The sequence below is a fragment of the Diceros bicornis genome, chromosome 12, assembly GCF_020826845.1.
Source record: "Diceros bicornis minor isolate mBicDic1 chromosome 12, mDicBic1.mat.cur, whole genome shotgun sequence".
Classification (NCBI taxonomy): Eukaryota; Metazoa; Chordata; class Mammalia; order Perissodactyla; family Rhinocerotidae; genus Diceros; species Diceros bicornis.
Window position 1 is genome coordinate 21,998,385 of NC_080751.1, and position 21,788 is coordinate 22,020,172.

Here is a 21,788-nt window from a genome sequence, read left to right on the forward strand (position 1 = left end):
AAGAACCACCTGGAGAAGAGCACAAGGTGGATAGAGGAGGTGGACCTGGACCAAAGGAAAAAAAACTACAGGAAGCAGCAGGAAATAAAAGCTGTCCCAGAAGACAGCAGGAGAAGAGGGACATTAATCAGAACCACACGGAGCACATTTCCACAGGAAAAATGCTTGGCATTCTGCACATCCCAGTGGCCTGCAAAACAGCTTGAGATGTGCAGAGATCCCCAAAGACATCTGGCTTGCAAGGCCTAGCCTGCTACCCTTAGAAGCAGCCTCAGGAGAGCCAAGTTAAAGGGAGCTGGTGTATTTCCACGTTCTCCTGTTAATGCAATGTCAGGAAAAGACCTCAGCATGATTGTCCTCGCCTTCAATCACTCCTTAATGTTTCCTCCTAACAGCACTTCATTCAAGTAGAGAAGCCACTGCAGATACCGCCATCTGGCACGGTTACCCACACGGATATGGGAGAGGCCCTGGTGGAGCTTTAGATCTTTGTCAGGGGCCGCGTCTTACATTTCAATGTTCCTACTCTCTGTGCCTGGCAATGTCCACATCCAGTTCTACAAGGAGACAAGAGCACAACAGCCACATTTGAGGAGACTAGGGTCTCCTCCACCACGGAGGGTCTTCAGAGGGAGACACCCAGCCTAACAGCCCCATCACCCTTCATCGGCACAGTGACTACAGCAGGAGGCTCCTGGGATTTGCCGCACACTAGCCGGGTGAACTTAGGAGCGTGACTTAACACCTGTGCCTCAGCCTCCACCTCCCCAAATAAGGGCAATAATAGCATCTGCTTCATGGGGCTGCTGCAAAGGTAATCTAAGATGAGGCATGTGAAAGTGCTCATAATGCAAGCTGGCACATAGTAAGCTTCACTAAATATTAGCCCTGGTCAACGTCATCATTATAATCATCACCACAGACAAGAGGCAGGCGTGGCTCGCTCTGAAAAGAGGTTCAAGGATTTCAAACAGTGGTTTTCAAACCTGGCTATACATGAGCATCACCTGCCCTGAATCCCGCCCCAGACCAATTAGATCTGAATCTCCCAGGTGGTACTCATCAAAGCTCTTTGCAGGATTCCAGTGTGTAACCAGGATTGAAATCCACTGAAATTGAGTCTCTGGGCCTATGCATGATATTTAAAACACGATGTTGCCAGCTAAAAGACTTGCATCTTGGCAAGTGGCAAAGCCTTCATCTGGGTCTCCCGGAGAGCAATGGGAATCTTGTAGCTCCGCTTTGTGATACATGATGGTTTGCAGCATTTACGGCCCACGAAGGAGCAACCACAGCCTTGGCTGAAGGAATGTGCCTGTTGGCTTTTCCAGCTGGCAAAGTGGTCCATTCCCAGTATACAGAGCATAATGCATACAGCCAAATGTTCCCACAGGATGGCCACCTGTGACTTGCAAACTCTTCTGTCTGGGGCCAGGGCACGCACGTGCCAAAAGGCAAAAGTTTGCCCGTGAGCACCAGGGAAAGGATTGTCTTTCCCTGGGGTTTAGTACGAGCAGCCCATGCAAAACTTGCCCAGAGGGATCATATTAATGCCACAAAGGGAGGAAATGACTACCAGTCAGGTCTCTGAGAGTGAAGATTAACCCGTCAGAATGCACAAAGTTAGATTCAGGCTAACCCTGAATGAATGTTACAAATCAAACCAGTTAAATCCTTAGGTATCTTGATGACTTTGGCAGCTGTTTGACACTTGCATTTACAGGATCTAGAAAAACTAAAAATTTCAACTACTTAGACTCCTCAAACCTAAATAAATCTGCCAGGTGCTCAAAAGACAATCCTCTATTTATTTATTTGCTTTTAATATTTAAGACACTTCCGCCACAGAAAGACCTCAAGACCATATATGAAATGTTTTTACCACAATTTAAAAAAAAAGAAATTAAGAACACTAAGCAGCATCTAAACTCATCATTCATTTCAATTCATGTTTTTCTTCCGGCAGGAAAGGATTTACTTAAACTGTGGTGGTTACTGGAAACCTGAAAGGGGATCATCTGAGGAGTACAGGTTAGCACAGCCCTCCTGCCCCTGCAGGGAGCAGGCACGTTAGGAGGGTTCTATTCTCCTCCCAATCAGAGACATTAAACCCTCTTCTTTGCTGACCTCTGGCTGCTTTATCACCCAACAAAAGGATCATGGGAGAGACACAAGTATAGCAAAGAAGAGAAAATAATCAACAATGGGTGAGAAATACCAGAAGACTCATTTACAACCATTAGGTTTAGAATGAAACCTTAAAACAGAACTAGCACATCAGAGAACTTAAAATCCAACACAAAAAAAGGACAAATGGCGTATGACCCACTTATATGGGGTACCTAGAATAGCCATAGAGACAGAAAGTAGAGCAGTAGTCATTAGGGACTGGGGAGAGGGGGAATGGGGAATGAAGCATTGTTTAGTGGGTACAGACTTTCAATATGGGAGGATGAAAAAGTTCTGGAGATGGATAGTGGTAATGGCTGCACAACAATGTGAATGTACTTAAAACCACTGAACTGTACATGTGAAAATGGTTAAAATGGCAAATTTTATATGATGTATATTTTACCACAATACAAAAAAATCAAACACAAAAAAACATTTATCTTGAGGTCGTAAGAAAATTATTTAATATTTCATGGGTTTTTGCTTCAATGATTAAAAAAAAAGAGAAAAAAATCAAGAGCCTAAGGCCTCCCTTGAAATACTGGACGCAGATCAGAAAAGAAAGATTTGAGGCATGCGAGATGTGACTGACTGAATGAGAGTCTGATTCAGATGACTCAGATGAGACTGACTGAATCAGGAGTCCTGGGCTGAAGACTTCTCTCTGACCCTAATGAGCTGGGTGACCTTGGGCAAGTAATTGCACTTCTCAGGGCCTTGGTTTCCCGTCATTGAAACCAGGGAGTTAAAGAGGATCACCAAGTCCATGCCAACCTAAAGTCCACAATTCTACACTTTCTTTCCTTTGTCTCATTTTTCAATTCTACCTTGGTATTCATGGAAATATTTTTACAGGAAAACACAGCAGTCCCTACAGGTAAATATCAGTCCTCTCCTCCCTATTGGTTATATGAAGAAAAGAAGAAAGAGTTGGGGACAACTAAATAAAAATAACTTCGTTATCAAACCTGCAGGTAGAGAACCCACAAAAATATGCAAATCCCAAGAGTTAATATTACTTTTTAATGTTTCAATCCTTTATCAGGAGATATTTCTATCTGATGAAAGTGGTCTTGTTTTCATGACTGTAGATTATGAAACTTCTAACTTCTAGTTAGAAGTCATTGGGTCTATGCCTGCTCTTGAATGAGTGGCTGAGCCTGTCCTTAAGACTCGGGAGACCAGCAGTGTCCAGAGTTCATGAACAGCCAGGTCATCACCACAGCAAACCCTGCAGTGTCTCTCCTATCACTGGGCTGATAAACTCTCACTCCTCCCTCTACCCAGCAATCTTGGCAATTGATGCATGGTTTCAAGGGACCAATATCCCAACCATAATTTGCATTGTTAAGCATCATCTCACCTGACTTTGTCCCTTCTTTCTACTTTAACTCTAAAATGTCTGGAAAGCAGAAACTCTGCAATGCATCTCCTTGCTAAGCTATATGGCATCTAGGGGAAGGTAGGAGTTAGCATCAACCAGCCTCTTTCTAAGTACCACGAACCATGCAATCTGTATTCCATTCTTTAGGCCAGTGATTCCCAACAAGAGACAATTTGTCCCCTTCCCTACTCCAGGGACATTTGGCAATATGTGGAAACATTTTTGGTTGTCACAACTGAGGACAGGGGAGCTACTGGCATCTAGTGGGTAGAGGCCAGGGGTGCTGCTAAACATGCTACAATGCACAGGACAACAAAGAATTATTCCACTCAAAATGTCAATAGTGCTGAGAAACCCTGCTTTCCACCATTGAAATTATGAAATAGGTTTTCTCATCCTCATTTTACAGATACAGCTCAAAGCAGTTGAGTAACTTCTCCAAAGTCACCTAGCAAGGAAGTGGAAAGGCCAGGAATGGATCTCAACCCTCTGAGTCCAAAGCCGCACTGCCTGTCTCTGAATAAATGAATGAATTAATGAAAGAGCAGAGAATGAATAAAGTCGGACTGCTGCTCTCTGCTAGGGAAGCAGAAGAAGGGCAGACTACACTAGAAGTAGATGCAGACTGACCTGAGACCACTCCTGGAATCACTGTTGATGCCCCAAGCCAGATGCTCAGGCAAGACATGCTCCTGGCCTCTCCATCACTGCTCACTGGAGCTGCCCATCCCAATGGAGTGGAGACAGTGAGGTCAACCATGCCTCCATGACGCTGCCCAGCTCCAGGGGGCTTCCGGGAAGGGCACAGCTACTACTCCCCAAAGTGGCTCATGAGAGAGCTGAGAATTGGGGCTGCAGAGCTGCACATGCAGAAACTGTAGGCCAACACTGGCTGCCTGGGGAGGTGGTCTCTACCAGCTGACTGGCCCTCTTAGGTCCTTTCTTTCAGGAAACGGAGATGGATGGGAGGACAGTGGTTGGGAATGGTCTCCAAGGTTCCCCTGGTGGGAAGGCCAACCTCTCTATCAGCTAATTGCTTTCACTTCCTTTGAAAAGTCAGTCATTCAATCAGCAGAACCACAGACAACATGGTGGTGGTTTTAAAAGATAACAACTCCTCCTCTTCCCCACTCACAGAAAAAGCCTGCTTCACACAACTGACTGAGGTTTCCAAACATGAATGACAAGGGCCAGCCTTCAAGATGAAGTGGGGTGGAGCGGCTCTGTTTCTAAAACCTGGTGATTGGAGTCCAAGCTTGAGAGGCCCCTCTCCTCCCAGCGCCTCCTGCCCCCTCACAACTCCACGAAACAAGGGCCCACTGTCTAAGGAGCTGCAGAGTAGCGAGCTGGATAGAGTAATTAGGGGCTGCTTCTGTCAACCATTTCTGCTAAAAAGTCAAGGCTATTTAACTCCCTGAGGCCCCATGCATTAATTAATTTCTTTTTACCTGCTCTCTCAGATTCTTCTAGAAGCAGAATACTGCTCGGGGGGGAGAAGAAATACCCTATGATATGACACACGACAGACATTAAACCCTTCCGTCAGGGGTTTGGAAAGCGCCTCTGAGGTGCCTAGAGCCTTGCCCACCCAAAGGGCCACTCTCCCAAGCATCAGGCCACAGTGACAGAGATGCATATGGGCCTGTAGAAGCCCCCAAAGAGACTACGGGTTACTATGGTTCTAGGGTCATCCCCAAAGCACCCATGGATGAGGGAGCCTTTTCTTCCCCACTACTGAACGGAAGAAACAAAATTTATTAAATAATACATGATTAGTTTTTTGGTGTTTTTTTGTTTTTTTTTTTTTACTATTAACTACACCAGACTTTGAGTTTCCATTAATTAGTTTTTCCATTATTGTTCTTTTTCGGTTCTAAGATCTAATCCAGGATTACTCACTGCATTTAATCACCTTAGTCTCCTCTCATCTATGTCAGTTTCTCAGTCTTTCCTGGCTTTTCACGACCTTGACACTTTTGAGTACTGGTCAAGTATTTTATAGAATGTCCCTGAATTTAGGTTTCTCTGATGTTTTTCTCATGATTAGACTGAGGTTATAGATTTGGGGGAAGAATATCACAGAGGTGAAGTACCCTTCTCATCACATTGTATCGGGGATATTTAATATATATATACATCCATGCGACATCACTGTAAATGTTCATCTTGATCACTTGGGTCAGGTGGTGTCTATCAGATTCCTCTACTGCAAACTTACTATTTTCCCCTTTCTATACTCTATTCTTTTGAAGCAAGACACAAAGTCCAGCCCACATTCAAGAGAGAGTGGAGCATTTTTATCATGTTCTGCCTTAGGACAGAGTCCTCAGTAAGAAACAGAAATCCATTTTTTTAAAAAGCACATTTTGAAACTCAGCACTTGGGGCTCTAGTCTCAGCTGTGCGACCTGGGATGCATCACTGGTGCTAAGAGTGACTTGCTACAGTCTCCCCTCTGAAAGACAGGCAGGGTGACCCTGCCTTCTCCAGTGGGTTGCTGAGGGATCAGAGGGGCAAGACGACAGAAAGGAGTTTCAGCTGCTGTGATCCACCCCATGGCCACACAAGTTAAATTCCGGCCATCTTCCTTACTTTTCCCCCACACCTGTGCACACCCAGCACTTGCCCACTTCTGGCCTCTGCTCTCTCTGCCGGAAATGCCCTTTGCTCAGTGTCCGCAGAACTTTCTCCCTCACTTTGCCTCATCTCTACTCAAACGTCACCTCTCAGGAAGGTCTTCCTTAACTCTGCTATTTAAAATAACATTCTGGTACTCTCTCTTTCCCTTCACCCTGCCGTGGTGTTTTTTGTGGCTGTCAGCACTACCTGCTGTTATATTCTGTATTTCTGTTTCTATTGTTTGCCCCCTGCACTAGGTTGTTTGCTCCTTGAAGAGCAGGGACTTGGTATGTTCTATTCCCCCACTGAATCCCCAATACCTAGGACAGAGCGTAGCCCATAGGCAGCTGAGCCTCAAGAGATAGTTATCAAATGATGGAACACAAGGGAAGCATGTTTTTTGTCTCGTATCTTTATAATGCTTGGTGTCCTTGTAGAGTCATGAGCCCTTGCAATAACTCTGCAACATCACTCAGCCTCCCACAAGGCTTAGAACCACTGTCTAACCTATTAGTGACTAAGATTATACCTGAGCTACCTTCGACAGAAGAAAGACTACAACACAGGCAAGAAAAATTGTTGTATCTGCCATGATACCTGTGGTCCACGGGCAATGGCTGTCTGGAAACTGTTTTGAGAAAGATTCTGAGACCAGATCTGGGTTCAGTAGGAGAATGACTGATTTGTAATTTTGTAATGTCTGCCATGAATAAAAGAATGGGAGCAGTGATGCACATGAGATATATATACATATGATACACATACATATACGAGTAAATGTTGTTCCTAATCCTCAAGTCATTCCACTGTAAGTAGGCCTGGTTTTCTAATTAATACAAAATGATTGCCATTTAATCAAACTTCTGTAAGATCATTACCTATATCGAGGGTTGGCAAATTTTATATGTAAAGGGTCAGATGGTAAATATTTTAGGCATCATGGATATATAGTAGTCTCTGTGGAGACTACTTAGTTCTGCCATTGTCGTGCAAAGGGGCCACAGACAGTACACAAACAGTGGGTGTAGCTGTGTTCCAATAAAACTTTATTTACAAAAACAGGCTTCAGGCTAGATTTGGTGGGCCATAGTTTGCCAATCCCCGACCTCTATGAATTTTTCTTCAAAGAACATTTTTCACCACCCTACTCTCCCCATTCCCCCCCAAAAAGCAACTAGATCTTTATTTTTTTTTGTAATTTTTTGTTTATTGCAGTAACATTGGTTTATAACATTGTATAAATAACAAGATCTTTAGAAGAACCAAAAATTATTATTCAGCCCTCGCTAGATCTTCTGACTCCTTGCTCTAGAGGCCACAGAGATTATTTACATATCAACATCTTCTGGTACTGGAAGAGTTATCAAAAATGTCACCAGTCACTAAATGTTTCATTAATTATTGCAAACATCTTTAGAAAAATGCCACAGTGGGTTTCTTTCACCAAGTGATTTATTTCAGATATAATTTCAGTTTAATTAATAGGGGATTTCATTGTGACCCGGAGGGTGTAAGAACCAGCAGAGACTCTGTGGTTTGGTTAGGAGAGAACTAGAAACCTGTCTGTGCCTGTAGAAGGAAAATTTTACCAAAAAAAAGCCGACATTTTTCAGCCGTGAACATTCAGCCGATACTCTATCATTAAAGGCACCAGTGGAACATCTTGAAAAAGCAAATTAAAAGGAGGTGCAGGAGGAGCTAAGAGGTACAAATTAGGGAGGAAAAACAGGATTTGGCTTATTTATTCCCTGAAAATAATTCTGTTTCTTAGCTGTATTGCAATCTGCATCTGTGCCACATATCCTTACAAAATCCTAAACCAGCAAAAGCAACAAATCAACAGCACGATTTATTAAGCCCTGCCTGGCACCGTACAACGAAAGTCAAGAGACACAGTCCCTGCACTTGAGGAGCCAAGTCTTCCTTAAAGTGGTTTCATTTGAACTTCCTGGCATTCTGAAAATGTATAATCACTTATCTAAGCAATAAAGCTTATTTTTTTCGGGGGTGCTTTTGGAGGGAATATGGTTGTTGTTTTCAATTACCAATAAGCGAAATGCCTCGTCCACATTTCCCAAAACACCAGGTTACATTAGTTTCAGTTTTAATATCCTGCCAAAGAGAAAAAAAATAGTCCCCAAATATGAAACAAATACAGCTGTCTAATATTGCTGTTCAAATGCCACTGCATTAAATAAAATTCCATGCTGTAAAATTTTGCAAGGTGATAAAACAAAAATGATATAATAAATATAAAACATCTGCTTTTTTTTTTAACAAGACATTTGGAAACCAATTTCATTTATATTTAAACTTGTTTTGAAGTGTTCCTAGTTTTGAAAAACATCCTAGTTACAGTATATTAGATTTTTTTTCCCAGGCGAAAGATTAAAGAGCTGATGTCCAAGTGAAGGAGGACAAGGGTAGGAGAAACGACCATAGTGTTTTCCAGAACGAACCTTGTATTTGAAACTTCAGCTGGCTTTCGGTCATAAAAGGGGGAGTGAGTGTCTTCCATCAGCAATGCTGGAAAATGGATTCTCACACACGCACAAAAATGCGTTAAAACAACATTGAGTTTCTGGCAACAGTTCAGGCACATACACCCCAGGAAGCGGAGAGTTGAAGAGCATTTGTCTCTCTCTGTGTGCCTAGGCAGGGTAGTTGCTAGAACACTGGGAGAACAGTAAGACCACCCACCACTTTCGGCTCAGGAAGGTTCTGGTGTGGAGGGGTAGGGCTCAAATATGGGGAACTCTGCCTCCACCATCAGGCTGGGAAACCCAGGGTCTGAGCATCTGGGCCCTGGACCTACAACAGCTCAAAAAAGTCTCAGATTTCCTTTGGAAAACCAAAGGAACAAAGGCAAATGACATTTGGGAGAAAAGAAGAGGGGATGAAACCTGTGCCTCTGTTTGCTACAGTTTTAAGCACCTCATTCTCCATTGCTGGAGAGAAGAACGCAGGAAGCCCTGAATTCACAGATGGGAACTCCACCACCACCCACCTGCGCAAACATCGTTTTATCCACAACACCCATCTTTTGACCCAAAATGCAGCTATACAGCTGCAACATTAGGAGCGAGTTCTTGGTTTTCATTTCACAGCTCACAGTAGAATGGATAAATTGTTTTTGGAACAATCAGGGGAGGAGAATCTGGCCTGAAGGTTGCTCGTAAATGAGTTTTCCATCTTACTGTTAGCTAACTTTCCTTCAGCACCCTTTTGTGCCAGGCATTTTACAAACACTGCCACATTTCCTCCTTATGACCGCTGCTATCATAGGTCATCATTACTGTCACCTTCCAAATGAACTTCAGCAGGGCCAAAAAATCATGCCAGGTCACACAGCTGGCCAGTGGCAGAGCAGGAAACTGAACCAAAGTCTGGATGACTACAGAATCACTACAGATCATTCCTCGGCATCTGGTAAATGCGGAGGGGTTGCAGCCCAAGTTTTACATAGAAAGTTTACCGATTTCAGCTACTAAAGAGAGGACCTCTGAATAGATCAAAATTCTGCTTAACAGAGTATTTGAAGAGAAATGCAGTTAATATTTTTCAGGTAAGACTGCCTTTGGAACTAGGTTAACCACACGTCAAGTAGAACTAGAAGACCACGTCTTGATGCACAGTTAATGGTGGTTTGTGTACAACACATGTCACTTATACATAAATGCTTCTTTTAAGGCCCTTTGCAAAGAATTCGCTCTCACAAACTCAACCTTTTCTACAATCTCATTTATTAATTTTTGGGGGAAACTTTTTCTTCATAACTAATTTAAAAGCCATCTTCATCCCAACTCCTACTCAATTCACATGAAAATGCTTAATGAACATGTTCCCTCAACACCATCTCACATACACAATTGTCCACCAAAATTTTAACTTTCTCTCCTTACATAACATGTGTCATGACGTCTTCCCCAATTACCTAAATAATTTGGGGTTTTGGTTTTTCATTGTTTGGGTTTATTTTTTTACATGACTGTGGTGGACCCTGTGATTATCCCTATAACATCTATTCTAAGCTCCCAGTGAGGTTTGAGCGGACTCCCTGGACCCCCAGCTCCAGGACTCAGTTTCAGGCTGTCGTGGTAATCTCATCTGTCTTGACACTGTCAACCCAGGCCTAAACCAGAGAGCCCAGGGCTCAGGGATGATCCAATCAGAGTGAAGCTCAGGACTTTTGTTTGATGCTCCCAGGAGGGGACTTCTGCTCTTCCTGGGATGTGGATAAGGAAGCAAGTAGCTCCAGTCATGGCTGTCTGCTCTCGTGCTGTCAAAAGAGAAAGCAGCCTGGGAATAAAGTCCCACCCACACACAAAGGTGAGAGCTGAGAAAACCTTACAGAGAGTCAGAGCCTTAACTGAACTACATATTGAAGCTCCACCTTATGCTAGACTTCTCAGTTATAGGCAGCAATTAATCCCCTTCATTGTTTAGGGCATTTTGAACTGAGTTTTATTTTGCTCACAAATAAAAAAATTCTAGCTTGTATACTGAGTTTTCTAGAGCACTTTGAGACTGTACTAGGCAACCTCCAGCACTAAATCATATAGCATCCACTCAATTCAATGAGAGTTGCATCTTAAATTGAGAGAATTTAGAATCTGGTATCACATGTAGCAAAATTTGCTATGGAAAAATCCCTAAAAACACTATCCAGTAATTCTTAACAACATTAAAATTTGAAACAACTACAGGAAGAAACGCTTAACCATGTTCTGTTTGACATATCTGTACCGATGGACTAATGTACCGCAGAGTCAATACTCCCACCTTGAAACCTAGTCCATAAAGAGGCTTCAAGGTCCCTCCCAGTCTAACCCCACCTACCCCTCTTGCCTCACCACACGTCATGCCTTCATTCTCTAGCACATGTTGTTTCCATTGAAGCTCCTTTTACATTTTTCTTCACCTTTCCTACTTATACATCAAGGCCCAACTCAAATACCACCCCCTGCCTTTACTCTCCTGACTTTTCCTGGGAGACTTAATCACCTTTTGCTCTGGACTCTCATCGCCTTTGTTCACGTCTCTATTAAAGCACTTACCTGGTGGTTTGGGACTTACCTGTTTACACATCTCTCTAACCCACAGACCATGAGCAATTCTAGAGTGGGAGCATGTCCTATTCAGCATTGTGTCTCTTGCTTTAGTATACAGGAATGGCTCAGAGTAGGGACTCATTCTGTTTGCTGAATAAATGCTCTTAATTCAGTTGATGTACCCTAAATCCATCCACTGCTCTTCAACTCCACTACCCATGCTCTAATCCCGTCTCACCTCAGTGACAGCAAACGCTTCCTAAATCCAACTGCTTCCATTCTTACCCTTTTCAATCTCTTCAGGGCCAGAGACACCTTCGTAAGAATTAGAAAAAGACACCCCTCTGAGTGGATAAGTTAGAAAAAACTGCCCCCCATAGACTCAAGAAACTTACTGGGAAACTTGAAAAAGAGGCCTTTTCTTTTCACTGGAGTTACTAAATTGATAGAATGAAGGCCTGGAGTTGCTGGTGGTCTTTGCCACTGCATGGGGGGATGCATTCTTGAAACTGAGGTCAACCAGGAGGAAGACAGATGGAAAAGGACAGATTCCTGATTGTGTTGCTGAGCACCTGGGTCCAGCCATACCTAAAGAGTTATCCCTGGACTTTTTAGTTACCTGAGCCAGTTACCTTTGTGCTCAAACTAGTTTGAGTTGTATGACAGACATTTACCACCTAAGCAGTTTGGATTATATACCATTGTTACATGCTAAGAGCATAACATTAAAATATGACTTAGGGAGAGTGATTCTGCAAAGACCTAAACCACAGAAGACTAGAGACCAGACCTATGGTACCAGAACAGGCCTAGAATTTCCAAAGTCCATAATTCAAACCCATTTGCAGAATCTGCTGAAACTAGGACTCTACACTCTAACTCTGTGCTTTGAATTCAATATGAATGAGCCCCAAATTGCCATACACTAATTCACCTTTTATTTTCAAAATGCTTTTGTCACACAATCAAAACTAAAAGGAGGTTCTCATGAGAGATCATCATAAGTATCCCTCTGTCTCCACATAGTTCTGCCCTTAAATCACCCCAAAAATGGAGCTGCCTAACACTTTGTCAAAAGCGAAACCGCCTGACCTTCTAAAAAGCGTTCGAGTGTTCAGACGGTCTCATATCATTTTTTTAAAAAATGCCCAAAGATACCAATGCAATCTTATGAAATATTGAACAGAAAGTCTTGAGGGCAAGTCAAAAAGCATCCAACATCATTAGATAGTCTCCCCTATTCTAACCAAGGTTATAACTGGCTAAAAAAGTGAGAAATTCTGCCACTGGTTTATTTATTTACTGCTACAGGCACATCCACTGTCCCCTTCCCACTTACCCACTCGCATCACACACAAGGCTGGTCGATTTGATTTAAGAGGCCTTGTGGCATGATGGATGGGCTTTGCGTTCTTTTCCTGGATCTGCCACTTATTTGCCAGGGGACCTAGGCCAGTCAACTCCCTTCTCTTGGACTCAATTCCTCCTCTGAACAAATGGGGATGGTAATAACACACAGGATCTTGTGAGAAGTGAATGGGACCCCCAATTCAGAGCACCTCACACAGCGAACAGAGAAGATGCCTCTGGACACATTTGCTTGCTTGCCTTTCACTGAATTAACTATCTTTGGCAAAAACCAGCCAGTTATTTTGTTTCACATAGGGTAATTTCACCACTTCTTGCTCAAAATGTTCCCTGGCTAGTAAATTCCACCAACATCCACCAGCTTGCTCACGCTAAAGTGAAGCACTATCTTGACTCTTGTTGTCCTCAAACCCACATCCAATCTACCAGCAAGACCTGCTGGTTATACCCCAATACATATCTAACTCTGACAATCTCTCCCCTCCTTCTCCTTTCCTGTCCATTCCATCACCATCTCTCAGCTGGATATCGCAGGAGCCTCCTCACTGGTCCCCTGCCTCCTCCCTCGTCTCCCTACAGCCTCCACACGGCAACCAGGGTGGCATTTTCTGAAGCACAAATCAGATCATATCACTTTCCTTCCATACCTTCCAATAATGTTAATAACAATGACGTCTATAATTTATTGGTTTGCACATATTATTTCATCTAAAACACTGTCCAGTGTCCATGGACAGATGAACAGATAAAGAAAATGTAGTGTATATATACGATTGTATGTAGGTATATGTGTGTGGGTGTGTGTGTATAATGGAATAGTATTCAGCCATGAGAAAGAAGGAAATTTTGCCATTTGCTACAACACGATGAAACTGGAATGCATCATGCTAAGTGAAATAAGCCAGACACAGAAAGACAAATACTGTATAGTCATACTTATATGTGGAAAAAAAGTCAAACTCATAGAACCAGAATGTAGAATGGTAGTTGGGGGGTGGGAGAAATGGGAAGAATTTGGTCAAAGGGTACAAACTTCTAGTTAGAAGACAAATAAGTTCTGGGGATCTAAAATACAGCATGGTGATTATAGTTAATAATACTGTGTTGTATACTTGAAATCCACTAAGAAAGTAGATCTTAAGTGTTCTCACCACACCAGAAAAAATGGTAACTATGTGAGGTGTTGGATGTGTTAATTAGCTTGATTGTGGTAGTCATTTCACAATGTGTATGTACATTAAATCATCACGCTGTATACCATAAAAGAAATCATGTTCAACCTAAATATTTACAAGTTTTATTTGTCAATCATACCTCAATAAAACTGGAGAAAAAATAAAATAAAACTGTACAAGGTAGGTACTATTACATCCCCCCTTTTTCACATATAAAGGTCATACAGTTAGTGGTGTAGGAGCCAGGATAAGGCACAAACCCTTTCCCTCCCTAAGAGGTTCTATAGGACCTAGCCCCACCCCATCTGCTTCCTCACTTCCTCGTAACACTCCTCCTCCCTCCTTTTCCCTAAGCTCTACCCACTCTGGCCTTTTTTTTTTTTCCCTCAAACATACCACAGCTCATTTCTTTCTCAGGTTCAAAGACTTCGTCCAAGCTGTGCCCCAAGGTCACCATCTTGGAGAAGCCACCCTTGGCCACACTGATGGGTGAAATGGATGTGAGCACTCTTGTCACTACCATTATAACCCACCACCATCTCCTGAGTCCAGAAGGGCATTCTTTGAGGACCTCTTATTTTTTTTCTGGGGGGTTAAAAACATGGGAGGAAACTGACTCAGAGTGCTATGATTTATCATTTATTTCAGGTAGTTCATAAACCCCCTTGCTTCTGAGTTTGATTCTGAACAGAAAAATGCCTATGAAAAGAGTGGAAAGTCTATGGAGTGTTTTTGGAAATTGCTTCTTAGAACCCCGAAAGTTTTTTTGCCCCCTCAGTGAATGAACTACTCTCTGAAAAACTCTGAAGGCTGAAAACTGCTGGTACTGAAAACACTCTCACAAAAAGGGCTTATTTTAACTTTTCAAAAATATTTGTGTTTCTTCAAATATTCCTACAGTTCTTTTTTTTAAAGGCAATTCAATTTTGGGAGAACATTATGACAATATGCTTCTTCATGCCAAAAAAATCTTTTCATTGGCCTCTCTCATGTTTCTGGCTTTCTTTTTCCAGCTGTTGTATCAGATATAATCATCCCAAACTACGATTTGTCATTTCCATCAAATTTGGTTTATAATTCTCAATGTCACAGTGTATATGAAAACATTTATGGATTAAAACTCAGAGTAAAATGAAGATTTCACAAATTAGGGACAAGGTTAATATTTCTCAAAAGGTTGGATTACAAACAGACCTGAAAAAACCCTGGATTTTATCCCAGATGTCAGACACGTAGTACTGCCTGTTCTACTGAAATGTGTGAGCAGAGACCATCCACGCTGCCAAGCCAGCCTGGGGATTTGGTTCCCCTCCTACAAGTAACTGGACCATCTGAGGGAGGGTGGTGGATAAAAATCAATTCTTAGATCACTTGACCTGTCAATCCAAACAGAAGGATCACATTTAGGCCCTTGAGTAAAGTTGACTCAATGGTTATTATATACTTCCAACCTACAATCACCGCCCACGGCAGCAACACTTTGATCAAAATAGCTACCATTTATTGAGTGATTACTATGTACCAGGCAGTGTGCTAGGCAATTTGTATGCCTTATTTTATTGAATAAACGTTTGTTGAATAAGTGGAGGTTCTTTATATTAGGATGAATTATATGAAATTGCCATTTTTGTAGGTAAAAATGGTCCAGGGGCCACCCCCGTGGCCTAGTGGTTCAAGTTCCACACATTCCACTTTAGCGGCCCCGGTTCACGGGTTCAGATCCCAGGCGTGGACCTACTCCACTCATCAGCCACGTGGTGGAGGTGTCCCATATACAAAATAGAGGAAGATTGGCACAGATGTTAGCTCAGGGCAAATCTTCCTCAGCAAAATAAATAAATAAAAATGGTCCAATAGCAGCAATTTCATGCAGTTCATTCTAATACTTGTTCTGTGTCTCCCACCTGACCCAGCACAATGCTTATCACACACAGCAGAGCTCAGTAAGCTCTTATTTCACTTATTAATGGTATTACATAGAAACAGCAGCTGGGAGGGGGGAAAAATACCAGTATTTCAAGCAAGATTCAATCCAGCCATCTCTGCTGTGTTGATCCCAGTCACACAGGTTTCATCTGAAATGTTTCAGGCCACCACCTGCCTCCGTACCCCAAAGCTTACTTAGTAAAACAGTAAATTCACCCACTTGCCCCTGCCCAGTGTAACTGCAGGGAGCTATGGGACGTTGCTGGTATGTACTCAGTTACCACTCTTCCCTCCTATCTCCAGGAAACGTGCCTTTCCTCTCTTGAAAGTCACCATAAAAGGCACTTTATGGTTAAGCAGCTGCAGAGCAGCACCCCAGAAGGACGGAATTTAGTGCTGGGGCTAACCTTAAAAATTGAATTTTAGAATCAGTGTATATCTCAATTAGTAATATTTATCATTCTTTGGGAGGTGAAATGAGATCATTAGAAATGAGTGACAAGAAAGATTCCACTCCTAAAAAAGTTAGAGGGGGAAAAAATGCTCAAAAGCCCCAAGCAAAACTCTAGAAATTTAAACTAAATGTGAATAGAAAAGCCGATGAAGCCATTCAGACAAGGAGATATGAAGTTGATCCATTTTAAAACACTGCCTGAGGGAGTGTCTTTGCCCAGCTCCTTCTCGCCAAGGTCTCCACACCCTCACTCCCAACCAAGAAACAAAACTAAACAAAAGCAAGACATGCTAGAATCAAGAGGTTCCATTTCACCCAGAAGTTAAATTTAAACCAAAGACCAATGGCTGAACAACAGAGCACATTTCCATGTCTCTCACCATCCACTTTAATAATTATAGCTCAGAATCATAGAAGATGAAGGTGATAGTCTAGATATGGTGTGTTTTGAACGAAGAATAATTTGCCATTTGGGGTGGGGGATGTCAAGAATGTCCCTAAGCCAATCTTTCTAGCTGGCTTATTATGGAACTAATAGAGAAACATCTGCTTGCCAGCTGTGAACATGAACCAGCTGATTTATCTACAGATATCAGACGCCCAGCTCCCCCAACTTGGTGTGCAGGACTACTGGAGCAGGGAAGAGAGGAGAAGAGGGCTGGGGAGGGGAGGGGAGGGTTGGTAAGAGGAGGGGACAGGAGCACTTTTCAGAACCTGGAGCCAAGAAAGTTCACTTAAGGGCTCACTGTGGCCCACATATGTTTCTACCTCTTTTCTCCCCTGCCCCAGTCCACCCCCTTATCCTCATAGGTCAACCAGCGAAGTTAATATCTTCCAGGTTTTTAGCCACTGGAATACCAAATAAGAGATGTATGTTCATCCCCAGTGACAGCAATATGCATGAGCAAATGGTATTATCTCAATTTTGTGAAAGAAAAGAAAAATGAGGCACTTATGGCATAAATCCACATGGAAACGTGATGTAGGTTGAAAGCTGCCTTGTGTTCACTGTGGTACCCCAAAGGCCCATTCTTCTGTAAGGAGAGTGGCCACTCCCAGCCCAGACAGGGTTCAATTAGGATATATTCTCCACCAACCTCGATACAGAGTTGATGCCACATGGGCAGTGATCAGGCTGGGAAAGGCTATGTGTTCCCTGGCAAGGCATTCTGCCCTGTGAGCCAGGAAGTTCTTGCCATAGCAAGAACTAGGATGCGGCATTCCTGCACAGGGGTTTATACTGTAGCAGCTGTCTAGAGTTAAAACTGGTTCATACCTCCTCTGCTTTATAGCTTCTGAAATTCTTGAGCCATCACCTCTGAGCACTATAAGAAAGTCAGATGAGGATAGCATTAGAAGAAATCTTATAAAAGACTCTTGGGTCTTGCTCTTTTCTGCCAGCCCAACTTGATCCGGTACTCCATCCCACCCTTCAAATGGACAAGAAGTGCATGCTCCACATTAGTCTCCTCCATGTTCAAGCAAGAAATCCAGGGCCTATTCTAATAACCATCCAAGAAACTGACATCGCCATTAAGAGCATGGGCTTCAGAGTTCTGTAACGTGGTTTTGAATGCTGATCTACCCCTTACCTTAGCAAGCTGCTTAGCTTCTCTGTGCTCAATATCCTGTGTAAGATAGGGATAATAACTGAATCTAACCGCTAGGGTTGTTGTAAGGATTAAATGAGTTAATCTAGTTAAAGGACTTAGAAGAGACCCTGGTAGATAGTGAGCAATGATAAATGTTAGCTGCAATCATCATCATCATCACCATCATCTTCCCAGCTCCCATTTTCAAAGAAGTGAAAAACTCTGTCTTTGCTCTTCTCTAGCATACAATCTGGTATGGAGATAAAGGTGACACCCAAAACAGGAAAATAAAACCAACCTCAAATTAAGTCAAACACTGGTTAGGTGGCACAGATCATATGCTTTGTAGGGACCCAAATGAGGAGGGAGCAGCAGAGCAGGAGGAGCTGGGAAAGGTTCATGAAGGAGGGAGGTCGCCGTGGGGCCTTACACAACGGCAGCATTTTGACAGATGGAAAGGACAGACAGACAAGAGGGAGATTATAGAATTCATTTCCTTTTAAAGATTCTTTGGTGGGGTGCGGGGGCAGGGTCCTGTTCTTTATAAGGGATGAGAACTGTTTGAAAACCTCTTCTCTCAACTACCCCCTCTGGAAAATTGGTATTGTGGTAAAACCGCACATTAAACACAGGCCCAACTGCAAACAACTGGGGTAAATTCTCACAAAAAGCAGTCTCTCCCCGCCAACCCCCCATCTAGTCAACACTGTAAATAGAACTGAACTGTTATTACTGAGAAGGGTGGTAGCTCCCATGCAAACTACATATTTGATTAGGATATGAACTCTTTGCTGAACCATGAATTCAAAATAATTTAGGTGATACATATAAATTTAATTTCTTTGTTCAAAAGCTCCACATCTGAAATGATGCCCTGCAAATGTGGAGCTCTCACTGAGGTCTAGAAAATGAGTCTCCTTCTAACTCGTCTATACTGTGTGGAAATAATCTTCAAGGAAAGGAATAAACCTATTTTAAAAACAGCTGAGTCCTTTAGATCATATACCCTAACCAATTTATGGAGATAAATGGAATTCAGTATTAAAGAAATATACTTTTTTCCACTCCTCCAGAAAATGTAAATGCCAGCTACAAAACAGAAAGAAAGAAAAAGACAAAGAAATCAAGAATAAAGCAGTATAGAAAGCAAGCCAGAAAAACCAATTCAAGGACAATTGAAGATCCCTTGACATTGTCCCTTCCTGCCTTACCCCCTCACCCTCATTTCCCCCACTGACCCAAAGGAATTGTATATGGGAACATCACAGAGGAGAGGAACCCAGGGAAAAACAACTGCTGAAGAAAACTGAATTAATCTCCACCTTCTGGAATCAGAGAAGGCATAGTTCTCTATGGAAACAAATCCCCCTCTTTCTACAGCTGGCAGTGTCCACTGTTGGCTATCTTTCCTGCACTGCATACCATTTCAGTAACTCTCACATTAACCCTGAGCTAAGTACCAGGACAGATGAAAAAAATCACAAAGGAGAAACAGCAAGAAAGGGAAAACAAAGTAACCCTGTGAGTGATTGCTTATGCCCTATTAATATAAATGAATACAAAATACTTTAAAAAAATGCATTAGGCAGATATTGGCTTATGATGGGGTCAATATCACGATTTATTTAACTCTGGGGACAATAAATCTTGATATTGACTAAAAACATAAGTCAATATGTGTACTGTTGTGTGCATTCTATTACAAAAATGAGATTTTTAACTTTAATGGCCCCTTTTGCAAAGAGGAAAAACAAAAAGAACTCCCTCAAAGGTTCTCAAATCACAGCCACACTGGCATCTGCTGGGAAGGGACTCACTGTCTGGCCCAGCTTCTCAGTATCGTGTACAACTGGTCAGTCAGTCAGTTAATGTGGTAGATTGAATGTTTGATCCTGATTCTTCACCCCTCCTGTACCCACCACCCTTGATGTTCATCCTACACAAAGCAGAGGCCACTCCTTGACTTGGGGCTCAGCTTGTGATACTTATAGCTGATTGTATGTGGGCAAAATTGAGAGTCTGCCAGTTCCCATTCTAATCTTTAGTAGACATCTTATATTCTGCTTATTTTCTTGTGACGCTGCCCTCACAATTTAAAGATCCTCCCTGCAAGTAGATGCTAGGCCTTCAGCCTAAACCTCAAAATACGTCCACAAGGAGTAAACCAGAGCCCATGCTACAGTGAGAAGCCAAGCCTAGCTGGACCTATAACTAGAAGCAAAGTCACCCATTCAAGTTCAGCCTAGATCAGTAACTCTCAAGTCAATCTGCAGACACTTGAGACATAAATGCTTACTGTGAATACCACTGAGATTTGGTCGTTCTTTGTTATGCAGCAGTAGCTGACCAATACACTTAGCATTCACTAAGTGATCATTATTCACAGACCACTATACTGCACTCCCTTGTAGGAGCATCAGAGAAAGTTGGAGATACATGTCCTGACTCTAAGGAAAAGCAGAACACCCATAAGATGGATTGTCTCCCTTTAAGGAATGTTCCATGTAACCTAGAAAACTGTCAGACATCTCCCCATTCCCTTAGCCAGGGGTACTAACTTCCTCAGATCCACACGTATCCAAAAGTTGGACTCAGCCCCCTTACCAATAAAAATTTCCAATAAAAATATAGTAATTCCAAGCATTGGGAGTGTTTGTAGTTTAGTTTAGTTTTGTTATTCTAAAGATCAGGGAGACTTCATGGGGGTGCTATATAGGATTGCACATAGCATTCTATTAACATCTGTATTAGGTGTTTTATTTTCCCCAAATCCCTCCTCACTTATATCATAACAAGGCTTCTCTTTTTTTCCTCTTCTGTGATCCAGTGGCCAGCCTCCCCAATTAGTTCTTTCTTCCAGATTAGTCTCAAGAGCTTCAAGTTCCTCTCCCCCTTTACCATGCACAAAAATTCAACTATGCCCCAGCTCATATGCCTGAACTTCAATTATCCAAATCATTCTGTTATCAGCAAATACTGAGCCCTTCAACAAACAGAACTACCCTCTTTAGAAAGCAGTTCAACCATCTGAGAAGATTCTTCAGCGTCTCGAGCCCCACCCCCAGTGGCTGATCAGTCTTTTTTCTGAAATGCACGTATGAAACCCTCCAAAGTAATTTTGATGAGTGAAATTGTCCTTAGGTAACTATAATCATTCACTAGTTCCTTTCAATAAGTATTTATGGAACCAGTCAGTGTTGTAAAGGCTGAGAATACAGATGTGAACAAAAGAAACTCCTTGACTTCACGAAGTGTTGTCTCAAGAGCTGAAGATAGACAAAACTCATAGATGAAAGTCATGGAGGGCAATGGTAGGTTCTATGAAGAAAATTAGCCCTGGCTAAGGGGACTCACATGCTACTGTAGACAGGGTGGTTCAGGAAGGCCTCTCTGAGGAGATAATGTTTGAGCAGCAACCTGAATTGAGCCTAAATCTCTGAGCGCTTCCTTCGTCCATCCAATAAGTATTTACCATGTACCTGCTGTACTGAAAGAATAGTGTTTGGTTGCTGAGGGGCACAGACAAGAATCATAAGTGGATACTCTCTTCATGGAGATTTAGTCAAATAAAAGAGATAAGACATACATTTAAATAAAAAAGACAAACTACACCTCAAGACAGAATGTAACGTGCTGTGTAGACAGGATACCAGGGAGATTTGGAGGAATGAGAAACTACACCATGAGAAACCGACAGGTCCTTTTAAAATTGTAAATTATAAATACAGAAGATTTTTCTGAAGAATCTAAGGTAATTTTATCAAAAGTGGGGAGACTATTGCACCCTAAATGTCCAGATATTTTTAGATCCTTTATATCCAGTATATGCTATACCTGACAATTTTATGTTTAAGCCAACAATCTGTATTTTATACCCAAATCTTATGCTGTATAAAAAAGAGTAAACAATTTCTGTTTTCTTGTTTTCTCTCCTCTTGTTTATTGAGCGTGATGAGAGAGGCAGATAATTCAGTAAATAGGATTTTTCTACCCTTGTTTTCAAAATTATTCTTACAATGTAAATCTCCACACTCGGAAGCACAGAACA